Here is a 17,634-nt window from a genome sequence, read left to right on the forward strand (position 1 = left end):
GAAGAAGAAGAAGAAGAAGAAGAAGAAGAAGAAGAAGAAGAAGAAGAAGAAGAAGAAGAAGAAGAAGAAGAGGAAGAGGAAGAAGAAAGAAGAAAGAAGAAGAAGAAGAAGAAGAAGAAGAAGAAGAAGAAGAAGAAGAAGAAGAAGAAGAAGAAGAAGAAGAGGAAGAGGAAGAGGAAGAAGAAAGAAGAAAGAAGAAAGAAGAAAGAAGAAGAAGAAGAAGAAGAAGAAGAAGAAGAAGAAGAAGAAGAAGAAGAAGAAGAAGAAGAAGAAGAAGAAGAAGAAGAAGAAGAAGAAGAAGAAGAAGAAGAAGAAGAAGAAGAAGAAGAAGAAGAAGAAGAAGAAGAAGAAGAAGAAGAAGAAGAAGAAGAAGAAGAAGAAGAAGAAGAAGAAGAAGAAGAAGAAGAAGAAGAAGAAGAAGAAGAAGAAGAAGAAGAAGAAGAAGAAGAAGAAGAAGAAGAAGAAGAAGAAGAAGAAGAAGAAGAAGAAGAAGAAGATTGCAATCATTTAATTCTTAAAGAAATTTGACCTGAGCATCTATTAGGAAAATAGTATTAATTTTCCCTGAAGAAAATATTCCTTGTATACACTGCAGGATACACCAGCCCAATTATTATTTCTGACTCTAAGATAATTGCAGGGTCAGAAACCAGCAGGAGAGTGCTGGAGAGACAGTGCAGTGGGAAAGGTACTTGCTCTGTAGGCTGCTGACCAGGGTTAGATCTTCAGCCCCACCTGCCATGGCAGTCCCTGTGCAGAGAGCCAGGAACAAACCCTGAGCAGAGCCCAGTATGGCCCAAAAGGGTGGGAGGCAGTAGAAAAATAGTACATCGGGTAAGGTGCTTGTTTTGCATGTGGCCAACCTGTTCTGTCCCTCAGCACTACATATGGTCCTCTGAGTGCCACCAGGAGTGATCCCTGTGTACAGGGTCAGGAGTAAGCCCTGAACACCATTAGGCATGATCCCGCTCCAAAACAATGATAATAATAATGATTTTTTTTTTTAAGTTTGGGCTGAAGACACAGTAAGGGAGTAAGGGATGTCCCTTACATGCAGTCTGCCCCAGTATAATTCCCAGTAGCAGATATGGTCCTCCAAGTGCTACCAGGAGCGGACCCTGAGCACAAAATCAGGAGAAGGCCTGAGCACAACCAGACGTGTCAAAAAAAAACCTTAGAACTAATTAATTAGTCTACAGAATGGGAAAGGATATTCACCCAATGCTCATCTGATAAGAGATTTATATCAAGGATATATAAGGCACTGGTTGAACTCTACAGAAGAAACCATCCAACCCCATCAGAAAATGGGGGGTGGAAATGAACAGAAATTTTCTCAAAGAAGAAATCCAAATGGCTAAAAGACACACGAGAAAATGCTCTACATCACTAATCATCAGGGAGATGCAGATTAAAACAACAATGACATATCATTTCACACCACAGAGACTGGTCTACATCCAAAAGAACAAAAGCAACTGGTGTTAGCACCAATGTGTGGAGAAAGGGACTCTCCTTCTCTGCTGGTGAGAATGCCGACTGGTTCAGCCCTTTTGGAAAACAATATGGACGATTCTCAAAAAATTAGAAATTGAGCTCCCATTTGACCCAGCAATACCATTCCTGGGAATGTATCCCGGAGAGGCAAAAAGGTAAATAGTAGAAATGACATATTCATTTGTATGTTCATTGCAGTACTGTTTACAATAGCCAAAATCTGGAAAAAAAACCAAATGCCCAAAAACATATGACTGGTTAAAGAAAGTTTGGTACATCTACACAATGGAATACTATGCAGCTGTTAGAAAAGATGAAGTCATGAAATTTGCATATAAATGGATCAACATGGAAAGTATCACGTTAAGTGAAATGAGTCAGAAAGAGAGAGACAGAAATAGAAACATTGCATTCATCTGTGGAATATAAAGTAACAGAGTGGGAGACTAACACCCAAGAGTAGTAGAGATAAGGACCAGGAGGTCTGCCCCACACCTTGGAAACTAGCCTCACATGCTGGGGGAAAAGGCAGCTGAGATAGAGGAGGGAACACCAAGTAGAGGATGTTGGGAGGACCCATTCAGGTTGAAAGCGAGCTGAAAGTTGACTATAGTCTGAACATTGAAGGCCACTCAATACCTATATTTCAAACTACAACACCCAAAAGGAGAGAGAACAAAAGGGAATGCAGGGTGAGGTGGTGGGGGCTGGGGTGGGGTGGTGGGAGGGATACTGGGATCATTGATGGAGGAGAATGGGCACTGGTGGAGGGATGGGTAAAGGATCACTGTATGACTGAAATGCAAACACGAAAGTTCATAAGTATGTAACTGTACCTCACGGTGATTCACTAATAAAAATGTTTTAAAAAAGAATTAATTAATTAATTAATGCCAATTTCAGTACTTTTTTTTTTAAGGAAGAAACCAGCAGGAGCATACAGCCCGCTCCCCCCATCATACACACACTCACATGCTCTGTGTTGCAGCCAAATCTCTTCCCATCTGATGCCAAGCTACAGCCCCCCCATAAGCATAGGGGCGCAGCTGGGTTCGCTCCTAGGAGTGGGGAAGACCTTGACAATGGCTGGGAGAAGCCTCCACAGCACTGCCTCCCTCCTCCTCCTCCCAGCACCCCCCCCTGCCCTCATAGCTCTGCTATGCCCACCCCATCCCCTCCCCAGAGACTGAGTCGCCTCCACTGGCTTGTTCCCCTTTCTCAGAGAACCACACCGCTGCGGGACAGCTTCGCTGCCACCCCCCGGCTTTTATTTCCCACTCTATAAAGATGAAGGCAACCACCCGCTTTTTGATGGGCCTCCATAAAGCCTGGAGAGCGCGTACCTATAAACATCTTTGGACTTTTTCAGAGAAGTGGGTGAAATAAAATACAAGGTGTCCCTTTTTTAAAGGCTTCCAGCCAGCCGAAGGAAAAGGCATCTGGAGAGCCAGCCAGCAGGCGTGAGTGGAGCGGTGTGAAAGTAGCCAGCTTTGCTGGGGGATGGAGGGCTGGAGGGGAGCCGTGGGGGTGCCTCGCTTCTCCTTGGAAAGGAGAAAAGGCTGCTGGATGCAGGCACTGTCCACAGATAATGTGCTGGGCAGGAGTTCTCTCTCTCTATCTCCTTCCCTCTCTCTCTCTCTCTCCTGTGTCTCTCTCTATCTCTCTCTTCACCTGTCCCTCTCTCTCTTCCCTTTCTCTCCCTCCCTCCCTCTCCCCTGCCTCTCTCCCCCTCCTCTGTCTTATCACGCAGGGGTGGCTGGGGCAGAGAGGGCAAAAGTGTGGGCAGGCTGAACAGGACACGTGCATAGCAGATGTGGGCTCCGTGCCTTTGATCCCCTCTGGCCTCTCCTGCCTGATCTGCTCCCACAGCCCAGACCAAACACCTCTGCTTTCCACCCCCTGAAAAAATAAGCACAGGTGTCAGGAGAGAGCTTTCAAGACCCTGACGGATCTGGCATGTTCTTTCTCAAAATGAGAAAGGGGCGGGGTGGTGGGGAGATGCGGTGTGGAGAGGAAGGGGTAAAGAGTGTTGTGGAGTCTGTGCTTCGGTGTACGTGGCTAGACCACTCCCCAAGATCCACACTACAACCCACCAACTTTATAATGCGGTTGTCCGGGTGGAAGGCAGGCGGGGGGTGGCATGGGAGGGAAGCTGGGGACGCTGGTGGAGGGATGTTGGCACTGTCGGTGGGATTGGAGCTAGAACATAGATGCCTAAAACTCAACTATCAACAATGGTGTCAATCAAGATCCTTTAAATTTAAACGAAAGTCATTTCAAGAAGAAAAAATGGGACATTTGTGGACAGGTTTCCCTATAAGATCTTTTGAAATCTTTCTAGAGTTGAAATAGCATAAGGAGAAGTGTGGTGCAAAGCAAAGATGTAATTACCCCACAATTATACGGAGAATTTTTTGCACGTTCACAAACTCCAAAGCTAAACTGCCAAAGTCTACCAAATCACACCCAACATAGCACTCACCTACTGTAAAACGCCAGTACTTGGAGAACACAACCTGCTTCGAGTTTTCCCAGGGATGGAACTTAGCCTCTCTCTTGGGGTGCCACTGGGGGGGTGCTCCTTCCATATGGGAATCAGTGAAATAAGCACTGACCTGATTTTTCTGTTTCACCTTTTTATCAGAAAAGCAACAAATCACCTTCAGGTGTCTTTGGGTGAGCAAAGCAGTTACTAAGTAGGTCTTCGATATACGCCACCTAAGGTAAATTTTTGAAAGTCAGGGGGTGCCTGGAAGGAAAGACTTCTCCCTGCCCAGAGAGAACCATAGCGCCTACTCAGGCTTCCAGGGGCTGGGGGCAGCCAGGGCTGGGTGGAGATCCCCAAGGCCCTGGCACATTTCTCTCTCTTATTCCAAGGGACAACCCTCCTTGGCTTTTTTTCCTGTGGGAAAAAAAATGGATTTGGCCACCAGCCTGGGCCTCTTGCCTTGGTTCCCATTTTCCCAGATGGGCACTGAATGTTGACTTGCTCTGAGTAGAGGGAAACTGAGGCTGGGAGCTAGGCTGCATTGTTTTAGTCTCCTGTCCCCTCCCCACCCCAGGCAGCCACATAGTCCCACTCACTGGGGGCTTGCTGAGACCCCTGTGCCCCCAGAATTTCCTTTCAGAGGCACCTTCTCCAGTCTCTGTCTCTTTACTCAGCAGCTCTCACACACAAACAAGCCAGTGGCCAAAGCAGCAAGTGCTTTGGCCCAGGTGGCATGCCATGGCCCAGGCACTCTCGCCACAGCTCATGCCTCCTTGCCATGACCTGTGCATCCTCACCCAGGCCAGCACATCCTCACCACAGCCTGTGCATCCTCACCATGGCCCACCCTATAGATAGGGGTCCACCTGCTGCTGCCTCCAGGGCACCTCTGCATACCGGGAGAAAAGACCTTAACAGCAGAAGGGACAGCAAGCCTGGGAGACCCGCCAGGAGGCAGCTTTGGGCCCCCCCACCTGGATCTGGAGGCGGTCCCCAACCTGGCTGACCTCCTGGGGGTGTCATTAGGCTCCTGCTGTGGAAGCTTCTAAGTGATATGAAAACACTGGGAACAATGATGGTTTCTTCCTTGGCCACCTGTGCCGCAATTTCTCCCTCCAAACAGGGCCCCCAAGAAGGAAGTGGGATGGAGGACTTTGACCCGGGACACCGCAGGTCTACATTGGATGCTGAACACCACCCCAGCACCGAGACCCAAAGGGTCACCTGGCTCCTTCCAGCCCTACCCCGGGACAGGCTCCCCACATTCCCGTCATCTTCCTGGACCATCAAGCAACGCAGGGTGCCACGGGGACCAGGCCAGGTAGAAGGGATGAAGGCAGCAGGGCACCCTACAAAGCCTGCCATAAAGTAATGTGAATTTTCTCTCTTTCTTTCTTCTTTTTTTTTAATTTTCTTTTTTGGGCCATGCCTGGTGGTGCTCAAGGCTTAATCCTGACTCAGTGCTCAGGGATCACTCCTGGCGGGGCTCAAGGGACCAAATGGGATGGTGGGTCTCCCACCTAGGTCAGCCACCTGCAAGGCAAACTCCCTACTCACTATACAGTCGCTCTGACCTTAAGGGAAAAAAAATTTCCTGTGAAAGTTTAGAAATACAAAGTCTGCCAGAACAGGGCTCGTGCGGCAGCAAGGAGTGAGCAGAGCCCAGTTTTCCTGGCCCCAGGTCCCCTCCCTCCCCCCACCGCCACCAAGATCATGTGAGCTGCAGCCAACAGGGAATCACTGAATGGGTGTTTGGGGCAGGGGTGTCCCACAGGGTCTACGGCCCCGGGAGGCAGATGCCAAGGACGCATGACCCGTGAAGGGAAGGCTAATTGGCAAAAGGCTTAGGCAGGTGAGCGTTGGCGTGGATTCCAGAGATCTGGGAGATGAGCGAGGGAGTGTCTGATCTCGCCCTGGCTGAGGCCTCCCCTGGGCCCCATTAACAGCACAGTGGGGAGCAGCCACGGGAGCCAGGCATAGACTATCATCAGGAGCCTAGTGGTAGCACCCTTCCTCCAACCTTGCCACAGATACCCATGATGAGTTCTGGCCACCATGACAAGATTTGCCTCAGGATAACCACTTCATTCTCTGCTGGGTAAAAGGTCAGGGCCTGGGGCCTGCGAGTCTATAGGCACCTACGTGTGCAATCCTGGGAACAGAATTTAGACCACACCTTTGGGGGTCACCAACCAGAAGAATCCCAGCTGTGCTGGGATACACGGGAATAATGGCTAAGAATGGGGAGCCAGAGCAACTCAATAAGCTGAGTGTATGCCTTGCATGCAGGAGCCCCAGGTTTGATGCCTGGTACCCCATGAATCCTTGAGAAATGCCAGGAGCAATCCCAAAGCACAGAACTCAGAGTTGCCTTCAAGCACTGCTGATTATGTCCCTAAAAACAAACTAAACTAAAAAATAACAATTCTTTTTATAATAATTATCAAGAATAATAATGACAGCTGCTGGATTCAGGGAACAAGAACTCAGGTAGGGCACCTTGTTTTATATATTCTTATATTAGTTGTGAGTTTATATATATGCACTGTAGCACTGTCATCCCATTGCTCATCGATTTGCTCACGTCTCCATTGTGAGACGACTTGTTACTGGTTTTGGCATATCAAATACGCCACAGGTAGCTTGCCAGGCTCTGCCATGTGGGTGAGATAATCTTGGTAGCTTGCCGGGCTCTCCAAGAGGGATGAAGGAATTGAACCTGGGTCGGCCACATGCAAGGCAAATGCCCTACCCACTGTGCTATCACTCCAGTCCAAAACGGAAACTTTGAAGGCTGAAGTGGGTATGTATATATATATATGTGTATATATATATACACACACATATATACACACATATATATGTATGTGTGTGAGAGAGATAAATGAAAGGATGGATGGAAGGTAGACCAGATGTCTGAATAGTGGATGGATGGTTGGATGGATGTTGGATGGATAGATGGATGGATGGATGGATGGATGGATGGATGGATGGATGGATGGATGGATGCAGAAGTAAAAAGAGGGATAGATAGTGGACAGTTGGATGGATAGATGGATAGAGAAATGAAAAGAGGGATGGATGGATGGATGGATGGAGGGAGGGAGGGAGGGAGGGAGGGATAAAGGGATGGAGGGAGAGATGGGAAGGAAGAAGTATGGATGGACAGATTTTAAATGGAGAGAAGGATGGATATATGGATAGATGGAAGGATAGATTGTTGGGTGGATAGATGAGTAACTAAAGGACTGAGTTTCACGGTGTCAAACTCTAGAACCAGAGCCATAATGTGTAAGTTTGACTCCCTGCTTTGTCACTTATTACTGTGTAATTTGGGGCAAATTATTTAACCTCTTTATACTTCCGTTTATCATGGTAAAACAGGACAATCATAATGAACTGTGTGGTGAGGTGATGAGGCTGAATGATTCAATCCATGCCGTAGAATGCTGGGCACTTAGTCAGTACTCCGAGAACTCACATTATTTGTCATCCTCGAACCATTCAGACAATCTCCATGACTTTGGCTGAGTCTGGGGGTCTTTGTGGAAATTCCTGGTGTCTATCCCAGAGAGGTGTGATCAGGACCCAAGGGCTCATGTTGTCAAGATGAAACAGCAAAGGCAGCAGGACCCAAAGATCTACTGGGCCAATGAGGCCAAAGGAAGGAGCAGAGGGATGCTTTAAGATACGAAGGCTAATGGAGATGCAATTTCTCTACAGCTGCTGTTCTAGGTCTGCTAGATCAGAAACTCTGGGGCTGGGGCTCAGGGAATTGTATTTTTGTTTGTTTGCTGAGGGACTATTCTTAGCACAGTGCTGAGAGTCGCTCCTGCTAGTGCTCAGGGGACCAAGTAGTGCCAAGGATCAAACCTGGAGCTCCCTCATGTGAAGCAAAGTGTTCAGCCTTATGAGCCATCTCCCTGCCCCCCACCCTGGGGGATTGCACCTTAACACCCTCCCCAGGTGGTTCTGCGGCACACGCCGAGAAGCGCCGGCCTCGGTCCTCCCAGAGTCCCTTCCTAGGGGAGGGCGCCCAGGAGATGTGCCAGCGCAGGCCGAAAGCAGCCTCCCGGCAGCCTTGAGCCTCACCCGTGGTGGCGATGGCACGGAGCGCTGGAGCTGCCACTCCCAATTACCATCTGGTTGCTCACGGCGCTTCCCGCGCACGCGGCGGCAAAGGTTACCGTGCAATTACGTGTCGCTACATACAAATGACAGAGCAGTTACGGTTACTTTACCAATTACGAGGAAATTGCTCCCACTCTACAGAGAGACTGGCACTCTGCAGAGCTCGATCATCTCCCCGGGAAAGGGGGTTTCAAATGCGACCGGTCCCGCTCTCTCTGGCCAGCTCCCCGGGCTCCAAGGCAGAGCCACAGAACCACCCCCTCCCCCCGAGGGCCCTCGAAGTGCCTGAGGGGGTCTCTATGGAGACTTTGGGAAGAAGGGAACAGACTGAAGACAGCGGGGACATTTCTGGAGCCCCTGGCACTGCCCGCATTCTTTTCTCAAGGGCAATGCTCTAGCACCCAGGTAAGGGGCAGCCACACCCTCCACACCTGCGGACCTGTCAAAGACGCAGGTGAGGAGACCAAGTGAGGAACGCTCCGGAAACCACATTCCACCCTGGCCTGCCCCTGCCCGGGGGTGCTGTTTCAGAGCCTTGGCTGACACCCCCTTTTGCAGAAGCCCCATGTGGAGTCCCTATTATGGAAAGGGCAATACCAGGCCAGAGCTCAGGGGCCCAGAGGCAGCGCTAATGAGCGAACAGGTCAGCAGGTCCACCCCCCAGTGGGCCAATTAGCTTAGCTTGGGGACACCATCGCTGCCGTCGCCACAGGCTGTCCCCCTCACACCCTATCACCACTGTTTACAAATACCACAAATGGAGCCCCAACAGGCTGACCAGGTGAGTCAGCCAGCAGGGATGGACGAGGCAGCTGACCTCTAACCTCCAGCTCCAGGAGCCGCAACTCTGAGGCCAGGATGGAAGCCTCCAAGCGCCTGGCCCTGGGGGAGAGACTAAACCAACTTTCCTGAATCCAAACAGATCCTCAGGCTCAGGCAGCGGAACCCTGAGTCCCCTCTTATGTGCTCAACCCTGCCCCTGCCACACTGGGAGGTCAAACCATCAAAGACCACCAGAGACTCACACAAGCTCAAGTGGGGGACTCTTCCCATCAGACCTCCAGACTTCATAAGCCATGGGAAACGCCTGTGTTTATAAGGGGAAACTGAGGCAGGCATCCCGTGAAGACTCTATTCCCTAGTTCACCTTTATCAATCTGCCTCTTAGCTTTGAAGAACGACCTCCTCAGCACCCAGCATCCACAGATATAAAGGTGACAAGTGTCCATTACCCTGTGTAGGGATGGGTGTGGGTCACAGGAGCTGAGGCCCACTGCCCTCTGCCTCAGTCGCACTGTGGAGCCGGGGTGTGTGGGCCGAGTCACCAGCTGGCTGTGGAAGTTGTAGTAGGCATTGTGGGAGAAGTGACACTGACCTTGAGACTTAGTCCTGTACCAAGTACTTACTCCAGTACCAAGCTCCCTACTGCCAATGGGCCTCTATTTCTTTCTCTTTTTTGGTTCCTGCTTTTTGGGTCACACCTGGCAATGCACAGGGGTTATTTCTGGCTTTGCACTCAGGAATTACTCCTGGCGGTGCTCGGGGAACCATATGGGATGCTGGGGATCGAACCCGGGTCAGCTGCGTGCTAGGCAAATGCCCTACCCGCTGTGCTATTGCTCCAGCCCCCAAGGCCTCTCTGTTTCTTAAGGGAAAAACAACCCAGAGTCCCACAGCCCCATTTCAAAGAGGAAACAGAGAACTAGAGTGCCAGTGACCCAGCCCCACACTTGGTGAGTAAACAGATGCCCGAACTCAGAGGGGCGCTCCCTGGATTGGGCGGGACCTACTCTCTGGATGAGAGGCAGGAGGGCTGGGGGAGAGCCCTGGTCCTCTTTCTGCCATGCACTCAGGACCAGCACTCTGCGTGCTCACGTCCCAGATGCTGCTCACTCTCCCCTCTCTGGGAGGTGCGTGCCAGTCCTCAGAGCCAGATGCCCCGTTTTCCTGGGTCTATCTGCCCCAAAGTGTAAGTGGGAAGTTCTGAGGAGACACAAGCTAGGTGCATCTCATGAGCTGGCACGAGATGAGCAAGGAAAACAAAATGTCCGTTTGGGTCTGCATGCTTGGCAGTCCTCACCTTCTTCCCACTGACTGACTGCATGCACGCACGCACGCACGCACACATGCATGCACTGATCATGGCAGAGTGATGCTGGAATCCATAAAGGAAGCTTGCGGCACTTCTGTCTTTGGGCAGGTGGGGGGAGGGGGAGGGGGCTGCGGGGGAGCACACCTGGCAGTGCTCAGGTCTTACTCCTGTCTCTATGCTTGGGGGTTTCTTCTAGTGGTACTTGGGGGCACCTGGGTTGGCCACGTGCAAGGCAAACCTTCCCTGATGTGCTATCTCTCTGGTTTCTGGCTCCAGTGAAAAATGTTCATCAAATCCAGCCTTTCTCACTGTCTTTGAAAATGTAGAAAACAAGAAACATCCCAATGAATGAATGAAGCACACCAGGAGTCAGAACCCAGAGACATGCACACTTACAAGAGTGTTGAGGGAGTTCAGGTGTACAAACAGATTCCAGTTATAAAGCCCCCAGGGAGAATCACCTTCACTCTCTTATGGGGGTCATATTTCGACTAGGACCCCTGACCCCTATGGGGTGCCTAATGCAGCTGGCCCAAAATGTAGCCCCATGGGTGGCAAGTGGCCTGCGTCCTTTGGAAGGTATAGAGACATACCTTCTGGGCAAGTTCCAGAACCCTTAGGTTTACTCCCATCAGAGAGCCCGTTACTCCACACAGCATCCCTACGTGCTTGTATGCCCCACCTACAACAAAGAAAGAACACCGCCAGGGTATGTCTTTCTAACTGCTTTACCTTTCTTTACTTTTTTCACTTTTCTGCAGCACTTTCTCTTTTATGGTTTCTAACCTCCCCCCAGGTCTGCCTAGAACTGCCTCCCAAATCCTAAAGGGCCAATACCCTTTGAGATGCAGAGAAATCCTCTCACTAGTGAAAGTTAACCTCACTCCCCTCACCGTCCCAGATACACCCTCTAATCATTCCTGAGCACGGACAATGGGAAATAGAGCTCAGGAATGAGGCCTCCACTGAGTTACTAGCGTTTCCCAGTGACCCTCTACTGTGTCTTTGCAATGAGATGGTGGAGTAAGTGAACACGTGCAGAGTGGGAGGAGAGTTGCCAACCCGCAACCACAATAACCTAGTCAGACACACATGGGATTGAAGGGGCTTCACAAAAAAAAAATGTATCAGGTTTGGGGGCTGGAGCAATAGCATAGCGGGTAGGGCGTTTGCCTTGCACACGGCCAACCCAGGTTCGATTCCCAGCATCCCATATGGTCCCCTGAGCACCACCAGGGTAATTCCTGAGTGCAGAGCAAGGAGTAACCCCTGTGTATTGCTGGGTGTGACCCAAAAAGCAAAAAAAAAAAAAATGTATGAGATTTGGAATAAAATAAATTCCAAATAAATTCCAGCCAAGGGTCTTCAGGACCAAGCCCCCCATTTCCAAGCATCTCCCCACTGGTGATAGGAGGGAGCAGGTCGGAAGTGGGGGAACTCCAAAAACAAAACCAAACTAGAAGTTGATCTTTCAGGAACTCTTTGTGTGTTGTGTACGTGCATGCTGCTTCCCATGCCAACTTTCACTGAGTGTGTCTACTAAATTACCTGCGCAACCATGAAAGCCACTTAGCCAAAGCAACACTTCCTTTTCTACCCACTCTGATATTTCTCTGTTTTGAGACGTCCTGGCCTAATCTGCCTCAGTACGGGAGTGGTCATTCACTCACAATGATAATAAGTGATCCCTCTAATAGGAAACTAGTGCCGCTAATGGGTGCCGTTTTCCCAGGAGAGGGGCATGAAGCCAAGCACGCTCTCTGCTGGCCTGGCTGTGGCCACGAGGGAGCTGGAGGGAAGCACCCCCACTAGGAAGCTGCTGTGGAGACGGTGGGCCAAGAGAAGCTCCAGCGCAGGGGCCCCGGGTGGAACCCATGATCTCCCCCTCACCAGAGCAGCATCTGTGAGCCCTACTTCCTTCCTCCACTCGGCCCCCTGACCCTGACACCAGGACCACAGCTAGAGACAGGCTTCACCCAGGACCCAAATTCCACTAGCCCAGGAAGCAGATGACTTCCGCTCTGGGACCAATCCAGTAGCCGAAGCTGAACCTGGGATGTGTTGGAGACCAGCAGGCATGTTCAGCCCTGGGGCTGGTACCAAACCCAGCCCACTGGTGGGTGATCCCATCCTTTCAGTACCTTAGCGTTCAGAGGTTCCTGGTGATCACCTGTCAGGGACAAAGTCATTCCCAACCACCCTACCATGCCCACACGGCCCTTCCAGTCCACCACAGACAGCAGCACCGCTCCCACCCCACCTCCCCCCTGCACCATAAATGCAATCACAGCAGAGCACACCACCGTGATTAAGTCTGTGTTGGCGGGGGTGGGCGGGGGGTGGTGGTGGGGATTGCTGGAAGCCAGAGGCTGAATGATGGGGTAGGTCATTCCTTGTTAGTGAGAATAAATTTTATTAGCTTCCCTCTTGCTGTGTACCTTCCCCTCTTACTCCTCGGGCCTGTGTTGTCAACCTGTGGATAATGTTGCCTGCATGTGGGATAAATCTAGCAAGCAAATCCCATTATATTCTGCAGCACTGATGGAGATGCAGCCGTGACACAGAGCCAGCAGAGATTGGGGCGGGGGGGGGAGGGTGGAGTAGGGGGGGTTACCTCTCCCACAGAGCTGCTTTCAGTACGGGGATGGCATGCAGGGCTCAATCCACTCGAGGAAAAAGAAGACTGCAAATGGAGAGAGGCCAGACAGAGAGCTGCCTCCATTGTCTTTTTTTTTTTCTCTTCCGTCCATGCATTTTTGTTCAGGAAAGAAGGCCAGAGGTTCGGGCTGATATGAAGTCATCATCCCCTTCTGCTGGGCCAAAGTGAAGGGACAGCTGAGGGGAAAGCAGCCGCCCTGGCTGGAAACAGAAACTAGCCTCTCTTGCCAGTGTCGAACTTAGAATTCAGGACACGTGCCGTGGGGGAAGGGTGGTGAGTGGAGGGGACACATCCTGGAGCCTGGGATATTGAACATAATTTCTGGAGTAGGCATTGTCCAAATCCCTCAAAAGCAGATAGGGGGGCAGGCGGGCATTTAAAAAAAGAGGTTAGCAGGATACCACGGCAGAATTCTGCTCCTTCTGCCCCCATCGGTTATCAGGAGAGTTCCCAAGAAGCAGTCACAGGAAGTTGCTATGAAGGGACTTTCTGTGGGTCGTTATCTGGTACTGTCTAGGCCACATGCTCTCTCTTTAGGCATCTCAACACGCTCTAGGAAGGGGACAGCCCTTCCTCACTGGGGTGTGGAAAGTTATATGCATAACTCAAAGACAATGGGACTCTGCTGCATGGTTGGTGGAGTCACTATGGTAAAAGGGTCCAGAAACTCCTTAAATTATGGAAAATGGAAATTCCAGCAGATCCACCAACCCAGAGTCCTAAGCATTTAATCTGAAAGCTATGAAAAACACGGGTGTGCAAGCAATCTATTTTTCCTTTTTTCTGTTTTCTTTTTTTCTAATGAAAGTGCTGTGATTTACAAAGTTATTCATAGTGGAAGTTTTGACCTACAATATTGTAGCACCGATCCCATTGCCAGGGTCAACTTCCCTCCACCAATGTTCCCACGTTCCCTCCCCTATCCCCCGCCCCACCTCCAGCCTTCTCCACTGACAGGCACCTTCCCAAGTTTGGCTCTTAAAATTTGGGTCTCTTGATTTCAGTGTTGTTGACTCTGTGGTTTGGGCATTCGACTCTCTCATTCCTTAATCCCACCTTTGTACCTTATTTCCCTGACCTGGCTCCATTGCTTCTCATCTGTCTCTTCTCCCTCTCCCTTACATTCTTTCTTTCCTTCTCCCTATACTCTGGGGCCAAGGTTGATCAGGTCATCCCCCATTTAAGATATTGCAATCCCTCATCCAGTTATTCTATATACCACATGTAAGTGATATCATCCTGTTTATCCTTCTGCTGTCTTACTCCGTTTAACACGATGTCTTCTAGTTCCACTCATGCGGCCATGAATTGCATGATTTCATCATTTCTTACAGCTGTGTAGTATTCCATTGTGCATATATACCGCATCTTCACGATCCACTTAGCTGTCTTTGTGACCTTCCAAATCTTAGCTATTGTACTGTGTGCTGCCATGAATAATGGCGTGCACATGCGTTCTTTTGAATGTGCATATATGTTCTTTTGAATGAATGTGAAAACGATATTTTTTATGTTCATAGAAACTTTAGCTAAAACCTAGTATCAACCTAATTGCCATCGACTGAATACAGGAACTGTGGTCTAGACACTCACTGGAATTAGTCTGCCATGAAAAAATGTTGAAACTGTGCCCTTTGCGAGACAAAGCAGTTGGACCTTGAGATGCTGTGGTGCAGCGAATATCGGGTGAAAGACAGTCACCGACGTTCTCACCCATCGGTGGGATGTGAATTAAGAAAGCAAGCAAGCTGGCAAGAACAGTGGAACTAACTCCTGACTCAAGGACAAACAAGGTAGTTAATGGGGGGAAAGGGAGAGGGTAGCGGTCTGGGGGAGGGGTCTTTTGGGTGGAAGATGACACCCAAACTCTAGTGGTGGGCAAGGTGAGAATTCACACACAGAGATGGAAAGCGAAGCCCCTGAAACTGCATGAAAGTGGAAACCCCTGATAAATCAAAGAGAAAATTAGAAGTGTCGACCAAGCAGACAAAATGCAAAGCCAAGGGCAACTGCTGGGAAGACCCCATGATGTCTCTCTCACAGGCCGAGTCTATCTGACCCCCCCCAAAGCTCCCAATCTCAAGCCAGTGTCCAGCCCAAAGAGTCACCCTGTGAGGAGACAGGAATGGGGAGATGGGCCCAAAGATGCAGATCTGGGTTGGGAAGCACCCTGGTGAGGGTGCTGGCAGGCTTTGTGGGAGTCTACGTGAATGGGCACACGTGTGCACACGTCTAAGAAATCTCACTGAGTTCCCAGGGGAGAGTGGGGGGAGGGCAGGCAGGAGAGTCAGCCCAAAGAGAGGGAGCTTCAGAGGGGACAGTGCCCAGAGGCTGAGGGTAAGCGGGATGAGGAGACAGAGAAAGCCATGGCAGGGGAAAAGGGATGGGGGGAGAGGGGGGAGTGGAAGCACAGCTTGGGAGAGACGGAGTGAGAGTGGGCATTAGGAGAGGGCAGGGGAACACACCTGGGTGCATTTGTAGGATGCGCATCTCTGTGCTGGGCTTCTCCCACAGACAGCTCAGAGTCCCGAGGCAGCCTCGCTAAGTCCCACATCTGGGTCTTTCAGAGCAGACTTTGCACGTAAAGCCCCGGGTTCAATCACGGAGCACCAGCTGACCCCCCGATCTCTGCCGGGAGTAGCTCCCCATGCACCCTGGGGCATGACCCCCAAATCAAAAGAGAAACTCCATATCTGTGATTTCTTAGTGCCCTCACCCTCCCAACGGACCTGAGGGATCCCCAAGTGGTCTCCATCGAGGAGATATCCCGCAGAAGAGTTCAACCCCAGGCCCTTTTCTCTCTCACCAGGCTCAGCACACCACCCCATGCTCCACCACCACCGTCCCCTCCAAAGAACCATGCATACTTGGCTCAAAAGTGGCTTCCATTATAGACCTGTGGGCCACAAAGAAGGATGTGTGTGGCTGGGCTTTCCACTTGAATATCCGATTCAGAAATCATGGACAGGCATGGAGGTTAAGGCTCAATTCAGTAAAGATTTAGTCCTTAGGTTGTTGCAGTTATTCACCCTATTCACCATGATTTATAACAATCAAGAGTTGGAACAACTTCGGTGCCTATTGAGAGACTGTGGGTAAAGATATAGTCTATGGTGCGATGGACTAGGACTCTGCCATGAAAGGAAGAGAAAAGATCCTTGCCCCTTGCAACAACATGGATGGATCTAGAAGGGTCTTGGTGCAAAGTGAGTGAATGACCACCATGCACTCACAGGGACACCCAGAGAATGGCACAGATATATGACCGAGATAGAACAAAATGTGGTGTGTTGTTAAAAGTGTTACTGGGTGTATCTAGATGTAAGTATGTGTGAGTGTGTGTATGTGTGTGTGAGTCGTGGGGGAGGTTGTGTGTGAGTAGATGCAGTGTGAGGAGTGTGTGAATGTAAATATGTGGGTATGGGAATATGAGTGTTGGGGGGGTATATGTGGGTATGAGTACATGTGTGTATAAGTATATTGTGTGCAAGTGGGTGTGAGTATATGTGTGAGTCCTTGAGTATGTGCAAGAATGTGTGACTGTATGTATAGGGGTGTGCGTATGATTGGTATGAGAGTGTGGGTGCATGTGTGTGTGTTTGTGAGTAAGTGTGTAGATGTATGAGTTTAAGTATGTGAACATTTGAGTGTGTATGAGAGTGTGCGTGTGTGTAGATGTATATGAGTGTAAGTGTGTGAACATGTGAGTGTGTGTATGAGAGGGTCTGGGTGCATGTATGTGTGAGTGTGTGTGTAGATGTACGAGTGTAAGTGTGTGAGTGTGAACGTGTGAGTGTATGTATAAGAGTGTGGGTGCATGTACATACGTGAGTGTGTATGCGTGTGTATGTGTATGAGTGAGCGTGAGAGTGTGTGTGTGTGTGTGTGTGTGTGTGTGTGTGTGTGTGTGTGTGTGAAGTGTCCTGAGAGAAGGGGGTGCAGCAGGCGAGGGCTTCCCGGTCTGCACCCTGAACAACAGGAAACGCCCCGTCTCGGGCGCGAGCGCGCGCACTTCCTGCTGACAAGGAAAGGAAAACAGCCGAGCAGCCTGGCAGAAGCCGCGGAGCTGGGCGGCTGCCGGGCCAATGGGGGCCTCACTCTGGGGGAGTCGCAGGCTCCCCGGCGCCAGATGGACCTGGCTGACCTGGCCGTGCCGGCCGGGAAGGGAGGCCCGCGAGCGCAGGGCTGAGCCGGGCTCCTCCCGCGCTGCAGAACAGTGGGTGTGAGCATCAGAGCCACGGAGCCCGCAAGGGGTGGTGGTGGGTCTCCCGACACCCCCCTCACAGCGGAGCAGGAGGGGAGAGGGCACAGACTGTCAGCGGTGGGGGCCACTTACTCACAAACACACACTCCGCACTCACGCGGAACTGGGCAGGCTTGCCGGCAACTTGGATCAACCCTGGTCCCGACCTCGCTCTGCACCAGGGGCTGCAGGAAAAGGGGGGCCTTGGAGCCCTGGGGGCAGGAGTGCCCGGGCCCTGTGAACCCCAGACCTCACCAGCGCACCCAAGACAACACGGGTGGGCATGCACCGGGCTAAGAGCCTTCCAGCACAGTTCGGACCACCCTGTTGACAGGTGACCCCACCGGGACGAATCCCACGGCTTCCCCGCTCCTGGTACCCGGCACGGAGCACAGCTGTGACCAGCTGCCCCACAGGAGGGAGAAGAGAGGGGGAGAGGACACCCACCGACCCAGAACAGGCTTCTACAACTGCACAACCAGGCGGCACGGAGACCCCCATGCGGGGGCTGCTTCCCATGGCGG

The 17,634-nt window shown here is 50.9% G+C and overlaps 1 protein-coding gene across 1 annotated transcript in view; it reads right to left on the reverse strand.

The window, feature by feature from the left end:
* The window catches only part of PLXNA4 (plexin A4), a 437,848-nt gene that overhangs the window by 348,923 nt on the left and 71,291 nt on the right, over positions 1–17,634 (reverse strand). The gene's annotated exons all lie outside the window — the stretch shown is intronic.

This window comes from Sorex araneus, chromosome 1 (genome assembly GCF_027595985.1).
Source record: "Sorex araneus isolate mSorAra2 chromosome 1, mSorAra2.pri, whole genome shotgun sequence".
Taxonomy (NCBI): domain Eukaryota; kingdom Metazoa; phylum Chordata; class Mammalia; order Eulipotyphla; family Soricidae; genus Sorex; species Sorex araneus.